Source organism: Aquarana catesbeiana, linkage group LG01 (assembly GCF_042186555.1).
Source record: "Aquarana catesbeiana isolate 2022-GZ linkage group LG01, ASM4218655v1, whole genome shotgun sequence".
Taxonomy (NCBI): domain Eukaryota; kingdom Metazoa; phylum Chordata; class Amphibia; order Anura; family Ranidae; genus Aquarana; species Aquarana catesbeiana.
The window spans coordinates 120,096,051-120,114,705 of NC_133324.1; the positions used below are offsets into that span (position 1 = coordinate 120,096,051).

General features: G+C 43.9%; 1 long non-coding RNA gene across 2 annotated transcripts in view; it reads left to right on the top strand.

Moving 5' to 3' along the window:
• The window catches only part of LOC141133769 (uncharacterized), an 85,685-nt gene extending 68,352 nt beyond the window's left edge, over window positions 1-17,333 (top strand). The window contains exon 3 of one of the 2 annotated variants that reach the window (XR_012243120.1): window positions 14,806-17,333. This is a non-coding gene — a long non-coding RNA (uncharacterized lncRNA). Of the gene's footprint in view, window positions 1-5,974; window positions 7,655-14,805 lie in introns of those variants that run through there. The other variant, XR_012243121.1, reaches the window with a different exon arrangement.
• The last annotated feature ends 1,322 nt before the right edge of the window (window positions 17,334-18,655 follow it).

An 18,655-nucleotide genomic window follows, 5' to 3' on the forward strand; every position in this document is an offset into this window, starting at 1 on the left:
GCCTTAAGGAATTTTTAGACCCATTAAAACTCCCCTCTCTTTCTGTAATTTCTAGACAGGAACTTAATGCCCCTCTGACATTAGAGGAATTTGCCAAGGCAGTGGCAGATTGCCCAAATGATAAGGCCCCGGGTCTTGATGGTTTACCATCAGAAGTATATAAACAATATGGAGATATCTTGCGTCCAGAATTGTTAAAAGTCCTCAACCAGGCTTTAGAATCATTTACGCTTCCAGGCTCTATGAATGATGCCTGTATTATTGTGTTACCAAAACAAGGAAAGGACCCTTTAGCTCTGGAATCTTACCGCCTGATATCATTGTTGAATTTGGACGCTAAGATTCTAGCCAGAGTCCTGGCAACAAGACTAAGCAGATATGTGCAGGGCTTGATTCATCCAGATCAGTCTGGTTTATCCCTACAAGGTCTACAGCTATTAATTTAAGGAGGCTTTGTTTTAAATTGCAAATACCATCTGATAACCCTGGAAGGAGAGCAATTTTAACACTCAACGCTGCGAAAGCTTTCGATAGTGTTGAGTGGACATATCTGTCGTGGGAGGTTTTGGGTTTGTTTGGCCCTCTGCTATTTGCACTGGCCCTTGAACCATTGACTGAAGCTATCTGAGGCTCGGTTCACACTGCAGCGCTGTGAATTAAATTTGCAACGCAACGCAGTAAACTCGCACAAGACCCTTTTTTTTATCGCATCGCATTCGTAGAGGAATCACAAAGCATGTATGTGAACGACCGTCATTGAAAACAATGACTTTAGGGATGACATGCGAATTTAAAGTGTTTTTGACGCATCGCATTTGTTATGAACTCGCATCAGTGTGAACCGGGCCTGACAATCGGAATCTATTTGTAGATTTATTAGAGGAACAAGGAATGGAAAAATCTCATTATATGCAGATGACGCTTTGTTGTTTCTTGGGGATACTGACAATTCTTTAGGTTGTTTAATGTCACTTACACAAAATTTTGGTTCGTTCTATGGATATGTTATCAATTGGGATAAATCTGTTATGCTTCCTTTAGATAATTCCAGTTTGTTCGTATTAAGAGAGGTTTAGCAAATTAATTCTTTCATTGTTTAAATATTTTGGAATATGGATACATTCTAGGGTAGAAGATTACCTAATATAAAATGTATCTCCTATCCTCACTAAATTCCAACTTAAAGTGGTTGTAAACCCTTACAACACACTTTTTGCCACAGGTAAGCCTATAATAAGGTTTAGGAGACAGTTTAGGAGATATCCCCTGTATTTGCATGTGCCGATTTCAGCGGCACATGCACACTGAAGCAAACTGAAGCAATGGCACGTACGTGTCGTTGCTTTAGTGAGTGTGCCATTTACGGCTGCTCCCGTGCGCATGCGCGGGAGTGACGTCATTGCGGCTCCGGCCAATCAGAGCGTAGTAACTCCAGGAGCGATGTCGGCCGCCAGAGCGGTGTACGGGGACGGCTGCTTCGATCTCAGGTAAGTAATTCATAATGAGCTAGTATGCTATGCATACTAGCTCATTATGCAGGTTTTTTTTTTTTTTTTCGTCCTAGGGTTTACAACCACTTTAAGAACACGGCGTGGATCAAGCTGCCGTTATCAGTGGTGGGCCGAGCAAACCTTCTAAAAATTATTTGGGCCCCTCAATTAGTATACATCCTTCACAATTACCTCTTAAATCAGGCATGTCCAAAGTCCGGCCCGCAGGCCAATTGGGGCCCGCATTCCGGTTTAATGTGGCCCCCCTGGTAATCTGGATATATAGGGCCCCCAGGGCCACAAAAGATACTGTATTTATCAGTGCTGCCTTGGAAGGGACAGGGAGGGGGTGGGATGAGCCCTGTCAGATTAATACAGGAGAATCTTCTGTTTTCTTGTAATAGGAGGTCCCGTCTCCTGGGCTGCCATTGGACGACTGTTCTGTTTATCATAGGAGGCGGGACTTTGTATTAAAGAGGCTGCCGAGTAAACAGGAGATTCTCCTGTATGTAATCTGTAGGCTGCACTGATGGCAATGGTGAGGCTGCATTCATGGCAATGGTGAAGCTGTATACATGGCAATGGTGTGGCTGCATTCATGGCAATGGAGAGGCTGCATTCATGGCAATGGAAAGGCTGCATTCATGGCAATGGTGAAGCTGGATTCATGGCAATGGTGAGACTGCATTCATGGCAATGGTGAGGCTGCAGATGGGCGCTGATTAGGCTGCATTGATGGGCACTGACCCTTTTTTTGCTTCACAGTTCTTTATTTAAAATAAAAAATTTTTCCTGAAACTTCCCTCTTAAAGTGAAATCGCGTGTTATACGCCTGTGCTTGTTATATGCTGATAAATACGGTATACCCAAATAACACACCCAAGCTCACCCTAAGTCCTGAGCGGCGCTCAGGCATTCGTTAGGGCCACAAAAGATATATATATATATCCAAGTAACAAGCCCGAGCTCATCTCTTCACCACACACAGCCACAAAGGCTAGAGAATTCTTGTTGGGCAGTGTATTAGCGCTCGGACAAATACACTTATGCCCCGTACACACGGTCGGATTTTCCAAGGGAAAATGTTCGATGGGAGCTTGTTGTCGGAAATTCTGACCGTGTGTAGGCTCCATCGGACATTTTCCATCGGAATTTCCGTCACACAAAATTCGAGATCTGGATCTCCAATTTTCCTACAACAAAATCCATTGTCGTAAATTCCGATCATGTGTACACAATTCTAACGCACAAAGTTCCACGCATGCTCAGAATCAAGCAGAAGAGCCACACTGGCTATTGAACTTCTTTTGCTTATATCGTCGTACGTGTTGTATGTCACCGCGTTCTTGGCGTTCGGAATTTCCGACAAGATTTGTGTGACCGTGTGTATGCAAGACAAGTTTGAGCCAATGTCCGTCGGAAAAAATCCATGGATTTTGTTGTCGGAATGTCCGATCGTGTGTACGGGGCATTAGACCGAATTTTAATGGTTTAAAGAATGTCAGGCAAAATGATCGGCCCTCACACATGTTCACTTCATCAAATCTGGCCCTCTTTGAAAAAAGTCTGGACACCCCTGTCTTAAATGGTTAAAAAAAATAGAATCATTACTTCAAAGGCTAATATGGAAAGGAAAAAAACTCTAGGATTAAGCTATCAATTCTCCAGTGAGCTAGGGATGGGGGCGAATTAGCAGTGCCCCAGTCGCGACTATATTTCATAGCCTCCCAACTTCAGCATTTTGCTGGTTGGGGAGTTGTGACTTGGGAAGATCCTATACAGGCCTTATTGCTAAGTAATTGTTCTTGTTACAATCTTCTATATACATACACACATACCTGTGTGTATATATATATATATATATATATATATATATATATACACACACACACATATACATATATATATATATATATATATATATATATATATATATATATATATATATATATACACACATATATATACACACATATATATATATATATATATATATATATATATATATATATATATATATATATCTTTGGCTAGATTGTTGCATACTACATTGCAGCTTACTCTATGCAATACGGCCCTAAAATTTTAACACTAGTGTTCAGCAGTGGTATTCTGTGATTATTCCATGTTTATATGCATTGGAGTTTCACTCAAAATCTCTTTTGAGTCCCTCCATCTTTTGACCAGATTATGCATTGCATAAGGATGTATTTGCTCAAATGAGCACTTGATCACTTAGTTTCACTGGGCCACATCTGTTGCAATCGATAGCAGAATATTTTGTGGCTGATCAGTACTGAGAACCATAGGGTTAAGTTACTTTATTAGTAAGGAGACCATTGGGGTGCGCAGGGGGTGTGCCTGGGTACACTCTAATCACTCTGAGCAGTGCCAATACCCCCTACTGCCCGTGCTTCCCCCCTGCGTTGCTCCCACCCCCACCGCAGTGCTGCTGGCTTCCCTCTTCTCCTCTCCCCACCACAGAAGCTGCGAGGGATAATTCAGTATAGAGAGTGGGGGAAGGAGCTAATTAATATGTTATTTACCGGCCCTTTCCTTTTCTAAATGGACACAATGAACACACTGACTCACTGTGTTCAATCATAATGGATGCATAGTAAACTGTGTTTACAATGCTTCAATTTGTGAATGAACAGGAAGTCACTTAGTACAGAGCACTTCCTATTTATTCACTGTCCAATGCAGCCGAGGCTGCAGAGAAAGGCATGTGTGTTTGAATTTTGGGGTGCCACCCTAATGCAATGGGCTGTGCACACCTATGAAGCAGACTTTGCCTTGTAATCATTTGTTTCTTGTCTTGCTATAGTCTAGACTAGCCTATGAGATTTAAGTGCAACTGAGTACTTCTAGGAATGCCAAACCTTTAGAAGAAGCATCTGACAAAAATTTGAGCCAGGGCCTTATCTTTTAAAGTAGAACTAACTGTTCCATTAGGAATGATCTGACCCTCAGAGGATTCCTTAATTATATGCACTTCTCTAGGCTCTCCATAATTATCATTAGACCGTACATTGCCCAGCAAGTTGGTGTCAGTAAAAAAAACAAATATGCCGATCAGCATTTTCCAACTTACACTAGCATCTAACCCTTTGTGGCTGTCAGCCCTGGTGATACATTAGATTCACCACCAGCATATATCTCCATAGCACACCTTCTGAAAAGCAGGAAAGAAAAAGGAGCAAAGATGCCTATGCCTTAACAGGGTTTGGCATAAAAGAAGAAGATTCCACTGCCCATGCAATGCAATTTGGCACATGGAGGATGTAAAAGAGGTTGTAAACCCTTGTGTTTTTTTTACCTTAATGCCCCAGCCCCCCGTTTTACTCACCTGAGCCCTGGAATGTCCCACCGCTCTTCCTCTACCCAGGGTTCTTGGCTCTTGCATAGATAGATTGATGGCAGTGCAGCCATTGGCTCCCATTGCTGTCAATCAAATCCAATGACGCGACGCCGGGGGTGGGGCCAAGTCCACCATTCTGCGCCTATGGACGTAAATGCTGGACTTGGGAGCGTATCCGCAAGGTAACCCCCTGGGAGAGCACTTTTCCCAGGGGGTTATACGATGTGGGGTGGAGCTACCAGCGCTGCCGGGGGATCCCAGAAGAGGATAATTGGGGCTACACTGTGCAAAATGAACTGCACAGTGGAGGTAAGTATAACATGTTTGTTGTTTAAAAAAAAAAAAACATGAAGCTTTACAATCACTTTAAGCAGCACAAAGCAGCAGTATTGCTGGTAACATTACTGACTGGCAATATAACAAATATTCTGCTACTGGTGTGTTACAGTGGCTTTGATGTTAATGTTGAGAGATATGCCGGACTGCTCTAGCAAGGATAATACTGGTGGCGAGAGAATCAACAGGAACTGGAGAATCAACAGGAAGTGCAGCCAGGCAATGGCTAGTCTGCCTGTGTCATCATGGGACATTTTTTTTACTAAGTACAAAACAGAAACGCACTCACAAGGAGTGTGGCTCCTGTAATGGGACTTTGGAAAGGGTCACTCACAATGGGAGTACAAAAATAAAGATGTAAAAATTAATCGTGACCAAATTCGTCACCCCTGAAGAAGAGGTCTACCTATTTTACCTCGAAACGTCGGGTCATATATTTATTGTTGTAAATCAATTTTCTCATTAGAACTGGTCATTGTCTTATGTTTACAATTTTCCTTCATTTGTGTGCATCCATTTTTATCTATGCATAATTATCAGGTCATGGTGATCTTTTTTAACCTTTTTCAATAAACATAATATTTTAAAACTTTCTTTTATTTTTGTACTCCCATTGTGAGTGACCCTTTCCAAAGTCCCATTAGAGGAGCCCCACTCCTTGTGAGTGCGTTTCTGTTTTGTACTATGTAGATATGCGGGCTCACTCCCAAATTAAAACTCATATTGGGGTGACACCTCTCATCTACATTTTTTTACTAAGGGTTGCCTTTGGTTTGTTTCCCTCTAGTGTTCAGCTTGGACATTGTATCATCATTTCCTGAGGGCAGAGAGAAAGACCACTACTGAAAGCAGGGGATCGTGGGACATGTGGTCCAGAGAGCTGGGATTTCCATGGAACCAGTGCTTTTGCAGACTACAAGCTCCAGCCGGCTGGGGAGAGAAGAATGCTGGGTGAGGACATAAATAGCCTGGCCCAGGGAGGAGCTCTTCCTCTTGGGGCCACGGCCTTCAACTGAGAGCAGGAACCGGGCCACTCTGGGGAATGCGAGCAGGTGCCATGACCCGGACGCGTGGAGAGTCTTCAGCGAGTGAGCCATATACCTGCAGGCAGCTCCACCATTGCCAGCTCCCTGTTGGCCAAGTGACTGTTGGGGGTTACACTCATCATCACCGTTACAGACCTAGTTGAATCCCAGCATCGCCAGGTGCATGGCCAAGCCCCCTTCACTGGTTGCAGATTCTTCAAGAGCCTTTTCCAGGACATTCCATTCCCTTGGGCCTTGGTATCAGTGAGCAGGCAGAAGCCCAACTTGAGTACATCACACAAAAGACACTGCATGCAGATACCTTTACACCTTTACCCCATCTTTTTATACAAAGGCGTCTAACAGGAAACACTTTGCATATGCTATCCACTATTGCTGGTTGCCATTGCACAGTAAACTCTCTGGGCCCTTTTTGAGCTAGCTGAAGATTCTGAACATCTACATTACAAGGACTTCTCACCTCCTCTCCCCCCACATAAAGGACTTAGAGCTCATAACATCTGTACGCATTATGAGGAGCTCTTAACCAGAGTTCACTTATTGCATTGTTCACATATTGTGTTCTTATAAATTGTGCTGTTTGCTTTCTGGGCCTGTGGCATCAGGATTTTAAGGGAGTAGTTTGACACAGAAAGGTCTTTCTCGTCCTCTCCCCTTTTATACCTGGGGTTTATTGAGATTTTACTTGCATTGTATAGCCTTTTTATACTTGCTAAAGCTAAAGTTTGAAATTGAAAGATAACTGCATTAACATTCCTTTTTCTTGACTTGACTTAAGAATCCTTAGCAAAATACTCATTTACTTTGCTACAGTCTAGTCTGTTTGCAATTGCATTCTTTCTTTAACCACTTTGACCACTGGGCACTTAAACCCCCTTCCTAACCAGACCAATTTTCAGCTTTCGGTGCTCTCACACTTTGAAAAACAATTACTCAGTCATGCAACACTGTACCCATTTGAAATGTTTGTCCTTTTTTTCACACAAATAGAGCTTTCTTTTTAATCACCTGGGTTTTTTTTTTTTGGGCTATAAATCAAAAAAGACTGAAAATTGGATTAAAAAAAAAAAAAATTCTTTGTCTCTGTTAAAATTTATTGCAGAGTATTGGCAGAGTTTTGCAGAGTATTGGCAGAGTTTTGCAGAGTATTGGCAGAGTATTGTAGTGTTGCAGAGTATTGGCAGAGTATTGCACAGTATTGCACAGTGTTGCAGAGTGTTGCAGAGTATTGCACAGTGTTGCAGAGTATTGGCAGAGTATTGCACAGTGTTGCAGAGTATTGGCAGAGTATTGCACAGTGTTGCAGAGTATTGCACAGTGTTGCAGAGTATTGCAGATTATTGGCACTGAGCAGCGCTGTGGGCACTAAACTTCCAGCCCACAGCGCTGCTGCAATCTCTCCCCCTCTCCCCTCGCACTGTACAGAGAGAGCAGGGAGCAACCAGCGTCATGACGTGACGCCGGTTTGTTTACAAGTGATCGCTCCATCATTTGACAGAATGATCACGTGGTAAACAGCCGCTATCAGCGGTTATTTACCATGATCCATGATGCGCCGGCTCCTCTGGACCCGGCGGTCACGGATGTTCCCGGGTGCGCGCCCCAGGGGGCGCGCGGGAGCAACATTCTGGAAGGACGTCCCACGGACGTCCACCCAGAATAAGCCGACCACGCTGTAGCCTTCTTTCGGCTATGGCCCGGTCAGCAAGTGGTTAAATTATGTCAAAACTCAGGGTGTCAGAGGTGTTGGGAGGCTTGCAAGGTCAGGATAACCTTTGGGGACAGTCATCTTTCAGCGGCCCTTACGGGGATGGTGCTACAGAAGTAAAACTGGAGAATTATTCAGTGTAAAAGTAATAACCTAAAGTCATCATAGCCATGGCTAACATTTCTAAGCAACAAAGCTGAAGCATATACAACTAAACAGACCAATACAGAGAACAAGCACCCAACCATGCACACAGAGACATTCCAAATGATCTCTCCTTCCTTTTTGTAGGATCTTACAGGACAAAATGTGCAAAAAATTAGGCACTGTTAAATTGTTCAAAACTATAATTATTGTCAGTGGCCTTTAACGGAAGTCCATGCTACCCATCCGATCCTGGCAAAGACCCCAAATTTTGGGGAGTTTTGTCGGACTTGCCCTGGTGGTAAATCAATTTAAATCTAGGCAGAGTATAATTAAAGTACAACTTTAGTCAGAAACATAAGTCCTGATACATAGATCAACATCAATGTAAAACATTAAAAATGAGTGGCTATACTGTTTAAAATCCAGTAATGCATTGTCTCATCCTGTTCTGCACATGCTCAGCTCTATTCTTGGCACTGTGCCTAAAATCAGAGCCACTAGAGTTCGATCAACTGACAGCCTCAAGATTTACTGTCGCTAAAAGGGGAAGAAAGCAACAGGAATAACACAGACTGTGCATTGCTTTTGATTCAGTGGGGCACCCAGGCCTGTTTCTCAAACTATTGGAGAGAGGGAAAACATATGATGTTATCAAGTGTTTTTATACAGAGAACAGCTGCAGCATAAAAGTGAATGGGAAAAGAACTGAACACTTCTGGCAGGCATGAGGAGTCAGACAGGGCTGCAGCCTAAGTCCAACCCTCTTCAACATCTACATCAATGAACTGGCTGCATCTCTAGAATCCTCCCCAAAACCTGGACTAACATTACATGACACTGAGGTAAAGTTCCTGCTGTATGTAGACGACCTCCTACCTCTGTCACCAACAGAGCAAGACCTACAAGTCAGCCTGGATGTGCTGGAGAAATACAGTGCCACATGGGCACTGCCTATCAACTCAAGCAAAACAAAAATCATGGTCTTCCAAAGAAAGAACACTAAGCAAATAAAGAGCCCTTCCTTTACATTAAACAACAGCATGCTTGATGAAACCAACAGCTACACATACCTTGGCCTAGAAATTAACAAATCAGGAAGTTTCAAGCCAGCCATAGAGGCACTCAAAGACAAGGCATGCAGAGAAGACAATTGTACCACCTAAAACCACCAGTAAGAGTCTGGTTTAGAATCTTTGATAGTGTTATCACCCCAATCCTTCTTTATGGCAGTGAAGTTTTGGGTCCTGTCACCTTCCCAGACCCTTTTAAATAGGACTCCAGTCCACACGAAATGTTCCACCTATTCTGCAAGCACCTCCTCCCAAGTCCATCGGAGCACCTTCAACAGTGCGTGCCATTCCGAGCTGGGCAGATTTCCTTTCCTTCCCGCAGTACAGAAAAGGGCGCTATCATACTGGGACCACCTATAACATAGCAGTCCCAACTCATACCACCATAAAGCCCTAGTGACCAATAAGGACCACTCCAAGCCGTGTGGGCTGCAGCATCTCATCAGCGTCTTGTCTACCCCAAACCCCCAACAATTCGTCATGACAAAATCTCAAATAAAAAACATAATGAATGGTTCCAAAGAAAAATATGTTGGAGAATGGAGAAATGAAATAACAAACTCCAAGAAACTATCTGTTTACCAGTCACTGCAGAGAGACTACAAACTGGCCCCTACCTGGAGCCTGAGCCTGTACAGACTAAGTGCCCACAGCCTGGAAATTGAATTAGGATGGCACAGCCATCCAAATACTCATCAGTGAGGGACACTCACTTCCAGAGACTCTCCGCTCTCATCCCGGACTTCAATTTTATAGAAGAGAAGAGGTAACTCCAAATTCTATTAGGAGAGGAGGAGCCAATGGTGAAAATAGCTGCCCAATATGGACAGCGTGTCCCAGACTGAGATGGACATGAAAAACTGTGGATTTAAAGCTCATTTACATGGACTCATCCCTATTCCCCTTTATATTATCCATTACCCCCCCCCCCCTTTCCCATACAAACTCAACTGCTTTGGCAATGCTAAAAATGTATTTGGTCCTGCCAATAAAGCCAATAAAGCTTATTTGAATTGAATTGAATTGACTGTGCAGAGAGAACACAGATTAGCAAGGGAGAAAAGAAAAGCAGGAGAGGTGACTGGACAAACTCTGATGCGAGGGAGACACAAAAGAGTTAAACTTACAATGATAATGTGTCATTCGCGCCAAAAAAACTAATAACTATATAAATAAATAATAAGAAACAATAATTGATGAATTTGCAGCTACTGTTTCAACCCTCAAGCCCCTAAATAAACTACCTCTACCGTTTTACACTATGAGGAGTCCGTCCTCTTTTTTCTTTCCTTGGTACCGCTGGTGACATCTCGTATTGGAGCAATTTTCGATATTGGGAGGAGGATCTTTAAGGAATCGGCTGAGGGATTTCAGGAGGTCCTGGAGACCCACAAACCTTTTTGATCCTTCCTGCCATATGACAAGGGGATCAACAATGTCTGGTGAGTATGCATCTCCACTGTATCATTTACACGTTGGATTTATCTTCCTCTGGGGTTTGCCATTGGAGTTATCGCATGGTTTATGTATGAGGAATTTTTTCACTGAATGACTTATAGGACATTGTTTGGGACTTTGTTTTATTTTCATTTTTTCTTACTAAGGTTTTGGCTGTTGACACACGTTTTTGGCACTATATTACTGATGCAATATGGGTTTACACGTGTAAATTGAGTGAGGAAATTTCTGTGAAGAGGGACCCTCTGCTCAATTATATCAATTTAACTTGCTATTTGAATATTTAATTTTCAAGATTATAGATAAAACATATAATATATGTAGCACCCTGGTGTTTAGACAGGGTTGCTAACAAATTTAGTTTGCCAGGTAGTAATTGTCCTGGCTGATTGATAGAAGATCCACTGATTCCTTCCTAAATTCTGGAATTGCTGCACCTTTTATCTTCTGTCACTAGGTGGCACTGTGCTAGGGACATTAGATTGACAGGGGCTTAGCAAAGTCAGATCATGAGTGAATGGGGTGTCTCAGCCAGTTGGCGGAGGTTTCTTTTAGTCCCTTTGCCTGCTGGGAGAGCCTATTTATTTGGATGGAGTCAGGTGAGAGGGGGTTCTGTGCCACCTGGATGGCTGTCTGGGTGGAAGTGCGCTATGACACCCCGGGTTGCTAGGCCAGAAGCCTGAGGCCTATCCTGGTGACACCTGGCTGCTAGGCTGCCTGAGGCCTATCCAGGAGCAGGAGAAGCAGCGTAGGGTTGGGACTGCAGGATTGGAGTCCAACCGAGTTGAGACGGTTCAGCCGAACAAGGAACCGGTTGTGGTTGGAAGTAGAAAGGAAGCTGTCACCACTAAGGGATCATGCATGTTACTACCAGAGACTACTGTGAGTAAGCTGAAACAAGTACCAGAACAGTCTTCTCACCAGCCAGGGATGATGAAGAAGTGGGAAAGCATCAGCATTTGCCAAGCCAGGGACCCAGCAGGATAGCGGGGGGTGACGCCTGAGCAGTATACAACAGGATAGCTGTGGAAGAGCTCAGGGGATCCAGTGGCGACTGGGATCAGGAAGTCTAGCGAGAGACTGGGAGCTCAGTGAGTGAAGATCTACAGTGGGATACTGTGAGATAAGTAAAAGACTGTTCGGTGTTACCAAGAGTTATGTACAACTACATTTAGTGACTGTTGCAAGATTAGTTGGCATAGGAGACAGCCGCCCTACTTATACAGAAGTGTTATGCGGCTGCAGGCCTTCCACTGTATAGCTGTCGACCTATAGAAGTCTCGGAGTCTGCCAATTATCATTGCATCTACTCAAGGGTGTCCTGGCCCTAACCTGCTCTCCCACAATTCTGTTAAGAGACAAAAAATCTCTTGTTCGCATTCAAAAGTGACTGGCGCCCATCAATTCTTCTTGCATTACACCCACCATGCATGGTAACCCACTCTACAAGGAAGGATGTCAGCTTTCCCTAACCATTGCTGTCACCATTAGGCCTCAGGGGCCCCGGGACCTTGCTACATATATATAATTTAATTTTCATTATTTTTCACAATTATTTGTTTGCACGTTGATCTACACATATCCATAGTATTTGATGTTTTGATCACAACCTAATGTCAAGCAAGCGCTATTTGCACATAGTGTTTGCGTTGTGCACATATAAATTCATTTTTTACAAGGAGAACGTCTTATCTTATCTCTTCGATATTCTTTTCTTTTTCCCTCATAGGCAGCTTGTGAACTTCAGCAAGGTAAAGCAGGCCATTGATGATGCAAAAAAATTGCTCTATTCCCTTATCAACACAGTCAGTGTTGATGGGGGAATCCCTCCTGCGGAGCTACCGTGTTCTCCCAGCAGGGGGGCACATGAAGCCATCCCTGCCGGGAGAACGCAGTGATTATTGCTAGTGGCTAGCAATAACTGCATGTAAAAATTTGACATGCTGGTTGTACCCACATTGATCGATGAATCAACCTGGGTGTAATCTGCCTGCCCATAGATGGTTTGAATCTCAGATGGTCCCTGCTGAACCTATGGCTGGCTTAAAGCTTATGTCAGCCTTCCTCTTTAACTGAGCCAAGACATACAATCAAGGCTGGAAATGTATATATTTTAACTGAAGAAAGTGACAGAGTTTTTGATACCAAGGAGAGGGGAGAGTTTTTTAAAAAGGAAGTGACTGCTTTGGGCTACAACTAAATGTTCGCCTCCAGCAAAAAGAATCAGAAGCAATGTTGGAGGCAATTTACAGCACACACTAAGTTTGGTAGCATAATTATTAATGTAAAATGTATGTTGTTTTGTTAAAGAATATTAATTGTTATCAAACTGTTGTGGGTAAAGTTCCACTACAACTAGAATAATGGAGTACAGGGGTACATTAGTGGGCTATACATAATAGTAGTGGTGTTATAATGATGCTGCTGGAGTACTGAAGAAAATACAGTGTTGCTGGAGGGTTAAAATGAAATTTGTGTGATATAATATTTAATGGTAGTAGAGGATATTCTAATGCTGTTGGTGGTTCTATTAATGTTACTATTGTTACAGGCTGAAGGGTCTGTTGCTATTTAACTACATTCTTTGTGGTGACCTTCTGCGCTACTTCCACGTAAAATTCCTGCCTAAAGGCAACATTTAGAATATGATCTACACAAGCATGAAACAAGACTACACTATGCCTACAAATTGCGTATCTGATTTTTTTTTTTTATAACGTAGTAAGGTCACCCCTAGGGTCCATTTAAAACTATAATCCTTCACACCTGTTCAGTGTTTGCTTCTGTCTCTGATTTCACCTGTGAGCCAGCCCTGTACAATTTACAATAGATAGACTCAGCAGTAACTATCAAAAAGTAGAGTGAGTACTCAAGAATGATCTTATTTAATACCAGAAGAAGATAAAAAAGTGTAGAAAGCTGGATTGGATAAAATAAGGGTACAACATTGGAAATGCAGTAGTGATAATGTCTTGCAAACTCAAGGCCTAAAAGAGATGTGAGGAGAGAGTATACTGTAAAATATTTTCGCAGATTAACATCACAAGATGCTCTTCATTATTTTCTCAACCACACCTTCTCAAACCCCAAAGTCAAGGTAAAAAAAAAAGTTTAAAGTCTGAGAGGTGTATCCATACCAACCTTGTCTACTTGCTGTGAACAGCACATACTGTTTATTCTTTTTTTATACATTAAGCCGTGTACACACGACCGGACTTTTCGACCGGACTGGTCTGACGGAACGAATCCGTCGGACAATCCGACCGTGTGTGGGCTTCATCAGACCTTTAGCGGACTTTTTCTGTCGAAAATCAGACAGACTTTAGATTTAGAACATGTTTCAAATCTTTCCCATGGACTCAAACCCGGTCGAAAAATCTGTTCGTCTGTATGCTAGTCCGATGGACAAAAAAGGACGCAAGGGCAGCTATTGGCTACTGGTTATGAACTTATTCTAGTCCCTTCGTACGTCATCACGTTCAAACCAACGGACTTTCGAACGAACTTTAGTCCGTTCGTGTGTGGGCAAGTCCGGTCATTCGAAAGTCCATCGTAACTCAGTCGAAAAGACCGTCGGAAAGACCGTCGGACCTTTGATGCTGAAAAGTCCGCTTGTGTGTACACGGCATAAGGCTCACTGCCACAATATAAAATTAAGACCAGTAATCCCTATTAGGGCTTGTGTACATGGACGTTATTTACACGCAGTTGACATGTGAATCTCAATAGTGCAGTATGGATGCCAATTCAAAGGTTGCATTTGACGTGCTTTTCTTTGCATTTCTATGAACACAGTAAGTCCTAAAGGCAATGCACTTCCATTACAGGCAATGCAGGTCAACACAGCATTTTGTGTCTGCATATTCAGATTTAAAAGACAGTGCTTGACAGCAATGCCCATGTACACAAGCGCTAAATACTCTACCTGAACCATGCCCAGTGTGAACAAGCTCTTCCCTTTTCTGTCAAGCATCGCCCTGTTTAATCTATAGCTAATTTAAACCATTTTTTAAACCATTTTTAAAGTGTAACTTCAGTCTTATTGAGAATAACACAGTGTACTCTAATTGACTTGATCAAATACGAGGACTGTATTAAACGTATTGCAAACTTTAATAGATCGCTCAAATTTTACATGTTGATAGAGAAACTCTTTCTCTATAGTAATTCTTCTTATTTTTCATTGCAGGAAAATAATAGATTTCAAGGAGAAGCAACAAGCTGTCATTGAGTTTTTGATGCAAGAGTGCAGGCTGCCTAACATTGATGGTCACATGCTGTGTGGTTTTTCTTCAAAGCTGGTTTCTCCTTCTTTAAACTTCTTCATCCACCTAGGCACATGAATAAAGAAAGTGCAGTGATCCTAAATACACAGGCCCTACATCCACCTGAATGTAATAGTACAACCCACCACATAAAAAGTGATAAAAATGTGAACAAACTATATAATATTATCAATAGTATTAGTGACCAATGGGGGATTCCAGGATGGAAAAAGATCTGGAGGTCCTCATAAATCAAAGGCATGCAATGCTAAGCTGCAGCAAGCAATTTACTCAAGGGATACAAGTATAATTCTACCGGTTTACAAGGCTTTGATCCTGCCACATCTTGAGTATGCTGTCCAGTTCTGGTCATCAGTCCTCAGAAGGGATGTGCTGGAACTGGAGAGCATCCAGAGAAGGTCAACACAGCTAATAAAGGGACAAGAGGACCTCAGTTACGAGGAATGACTACAAACACTAAATGTATTCTCCCTGGAAAAGATACGCTTGAGAGGAGATATGATAGAAATATACAAATATATCAATGCTAATTTTAGCATAAGGAGGAAATCATTCTGTTTCAGGGAGCTTTGAGAAGACACATGGCCGCTCAATGAAATTGGATAAGAGGCTCAACCTTAAACTGCGTGTGTGCCACACAAACACTTCCACAAATTGTGTCTTTTGGGTGTGCTCTCATCTGGAATATTAGACCTCTTAAATTACAAAAGGTAACATAAGCTATATACCCCACAGGGGTTAAACGTCTCTCCTCTCTCCTTAAAGTGGTATTAAACCCAAAAGCAAATATGTATTATATATAATTTGACCAATTCTTAGATGTAATAGCTGGATTAGTTTATTTTTCAGGACAAGCTTTCCTGCAAATGTAGCAAATTAGAGTGTTGACAAACCATTTACCACTGACATGGGTGCTTACAGAGATCAGCGTTTATTTATGTAAAAACTTTATCCCTAAAAGAACAAAACAACTTTTGTTGTAACTGCTTCTGTAAATACAGTGGGAGATGGATTTTGGCTTCAATTTATTGTATCTAAATCTGCTGGTCCATCTAACCTACCCCTCCCCCTGGTTGACAATGCTGCTGTCTAAAGGTGCCCCCTGTGCTCCTTCATCCAGAGTGGGAGCACTCTAATACAGGAGGTTTGTTACTGGCCAGATCACTAGGTGAAAACAGAGGAAAAAGCCCAAGAAAAAAGAAAACGAATGCAGAAACCACATCTAATGATTGGTAAGCTGTTATACTGTATATTACAGTTTTGCTAGTAGGTTTAATACCAGTTTCTCCAGGCATAGCTCTCAGGACTATAGTCACACCAGTCTCTCAAGGGTTACACCTTCTCCACAGGTTTAGCAATAGTCCCAGCACAGCTCTATAAAGCAAAGTCACATTATCCTGCTTTCCATTAAACACAGGTATATTATCATAAAAGATTAAGAACACTCATATTAACATAGGCAGATGGATTGCTTATCTAATTCCCAAAGACTACCCTATCTGGGGCCAGGGCCGCCATCAGGGGGGTACAGCCCTTACACTTGTAAGGGGCCCCAGTGTCTGGACGGGCCCGGCCGACTGACAGGGATATGAGTAAAGGCAGGGGCGGTTGCAGAGGAGCTCCGTGGATGCTCCGGTATGTGTGTAAATCGGCAGGCTGCTGCTCTGTCATTGAGCTGACATTGGGCTCTTTGCTGCCACCTCTGGCCATTTCCTGCATGTGCACCCCTCTGCATGTGAAAACAAGAGCTGGGACTAGGACCACCTTACAAGTAAAGGCTGTTGTGCAGGGGGGGCTGTGTGTGTACATTTCTCTGTGTGTACATGCCTCTGTGTGTGTACATTTCTCTGTGTGTACATGCCTCTGTGTGTGTACATGCCTCTGTGTGTGTGTACATGCCTCTGTGCGTACATGCCTCTGTGCGTACATGCCTCTGTGTGTACATGCCTTGTGTGTGTACATGCCTTGTGTGTGTACATGCCTCTGTGTGTGTACATGCCTTGTGTGTGTACATGCCTCTGTGTGTGTGTACATGTCTCTGTGTGTGTACATGTCTTGTGTGTGTGTATACATGCCTCTGTGTGTGTGTGTGTGTGTGTACGTGCATGTCATATATACACATGTGAGTGGTGCTGGGAGCGTACAGGTGTGAGGGGGCTGAGAGCGTACAGGTGTGAGGGGGGCTGAGAGCGTACAGGTGTGAGGGGGGCTGAGAGCGTACAGGTGTGAGGGGGACTGAGAGCATACAGGTGCGAGGGGGCTGAGAGCGTACAGGTGCGAGGGGGCTGAGAGCGTACAGGTGTGAGGGGGGCTGAGAGCGTACAGGTGTGAGGTGGGCTGAGAGCGTACAGGTGTGAGGGGGACTGAGAGCGTACAGGTGCGAGGGGGCTGAGAGCGTACAGGTGCGAGGGGGCTGAGAGCGTACAGGTGTGAGGGGGGCTGAGAGCGTACAGGTGTGAGGGGGGCTAAGAGCGTACAGGTGTGAGGGGGCTGAGAGCGTACAGGTGTGAGGGGGGCTGAGAGCGTACAGGTGTGAGGGGGGCTGAGAGCGTACAGGTGTGAGAGGGGCTTAGAGCGTACAGGTGTGAGGGGGGCTGAGAGCGTACAGGTGTGAGGGGGCTGAGAGCGTACAGGTGTGAGGGGGGCTGAGAGCGTACAGGTGTGAGGGGGGCTGAGAGCGTACAGGTGCGAGGGGGCTGAGAGCGTACAGGTGCGAGGGGGCTGAGAGAGTACAGGTGCGAGGGGGCTGAGAGCGTACAGGTGCGAGGGGGCTGAGAGCGTACAGGTGCAAGGGGGCTGAGAGCGTACAGGTGTTAGGGGGGCTGAGAGCGTACAGGTGTGAGGAGGGCGGCGAGCGTACAGGTGTGAGGGGGCTGAGAGCGTACAGGTGTGAGGGGGGCTGAGAGCGTACAGGTGTGAGGGGGGCTGAGAGCGTACAGGTGTGAGGGGGCTGAGAGCGTACAGGTGTGAGGGGGGCTGAGAGCGTACAGGTGTGAGGGGGGCTGAGAGCGTACAGGTGTGAGGGGGGCTGAGAACGTACAGGTGTGAGGGGGGCTGAGAGCGTACAGGTGTGAGGGAACTGAGGCACTGAAGGACTTGGAGGGATGGCTAGTGGGTAGATTTCATGGGGCGGCCAGTGGGCGGGACCCTGGGGAATGTTGGGGGGCAGGCCTAAAGCTGTATAAGGGGCCCCACAATTTCTGATGGCTGCCCTGTCTGGGGCTAGTGCAGATCACTCCTGCTTCCTCAAACTCTTGGGAATGCACCTAGCATGATGACCTCACATTTGCCCCACCTTACGTTTTATGTCCTTCATCAGTCCTAAATTATAAAATGTCTAGTGTAGCAATTATATATGTTATATTATTGTTTTTAACAGAAGTTGAGTTTTGCTTGTTGGACAGCTGAACACATCTTAATTTTATGGCCCTAGCTATGTTATGGTCCTTCTGTCTGAACGCCTTTTGAATATTATTTTTCTACCAGACTTTTGTCTCCATCAGCCAAATTTTTCTCTCAGTCTATTCAATGGCAAAAAAAATAGCACATGAACTAGCAAGTTGTAAATAGATCACTGATGTTTTTTATCTGACTCATTTTCCTGCAAGAATTGGCAGTTAAGGGCTTTTCATTTTACTTTAATATTAAATGTTCTATTCATTCCCTCTCTTCCTCCGCCAGTTCTCTTTATTGCTTCTATGCCACCATAACAGCATGAAAACAACGGAAAAGACTTGAGCAGTCTGCCACACT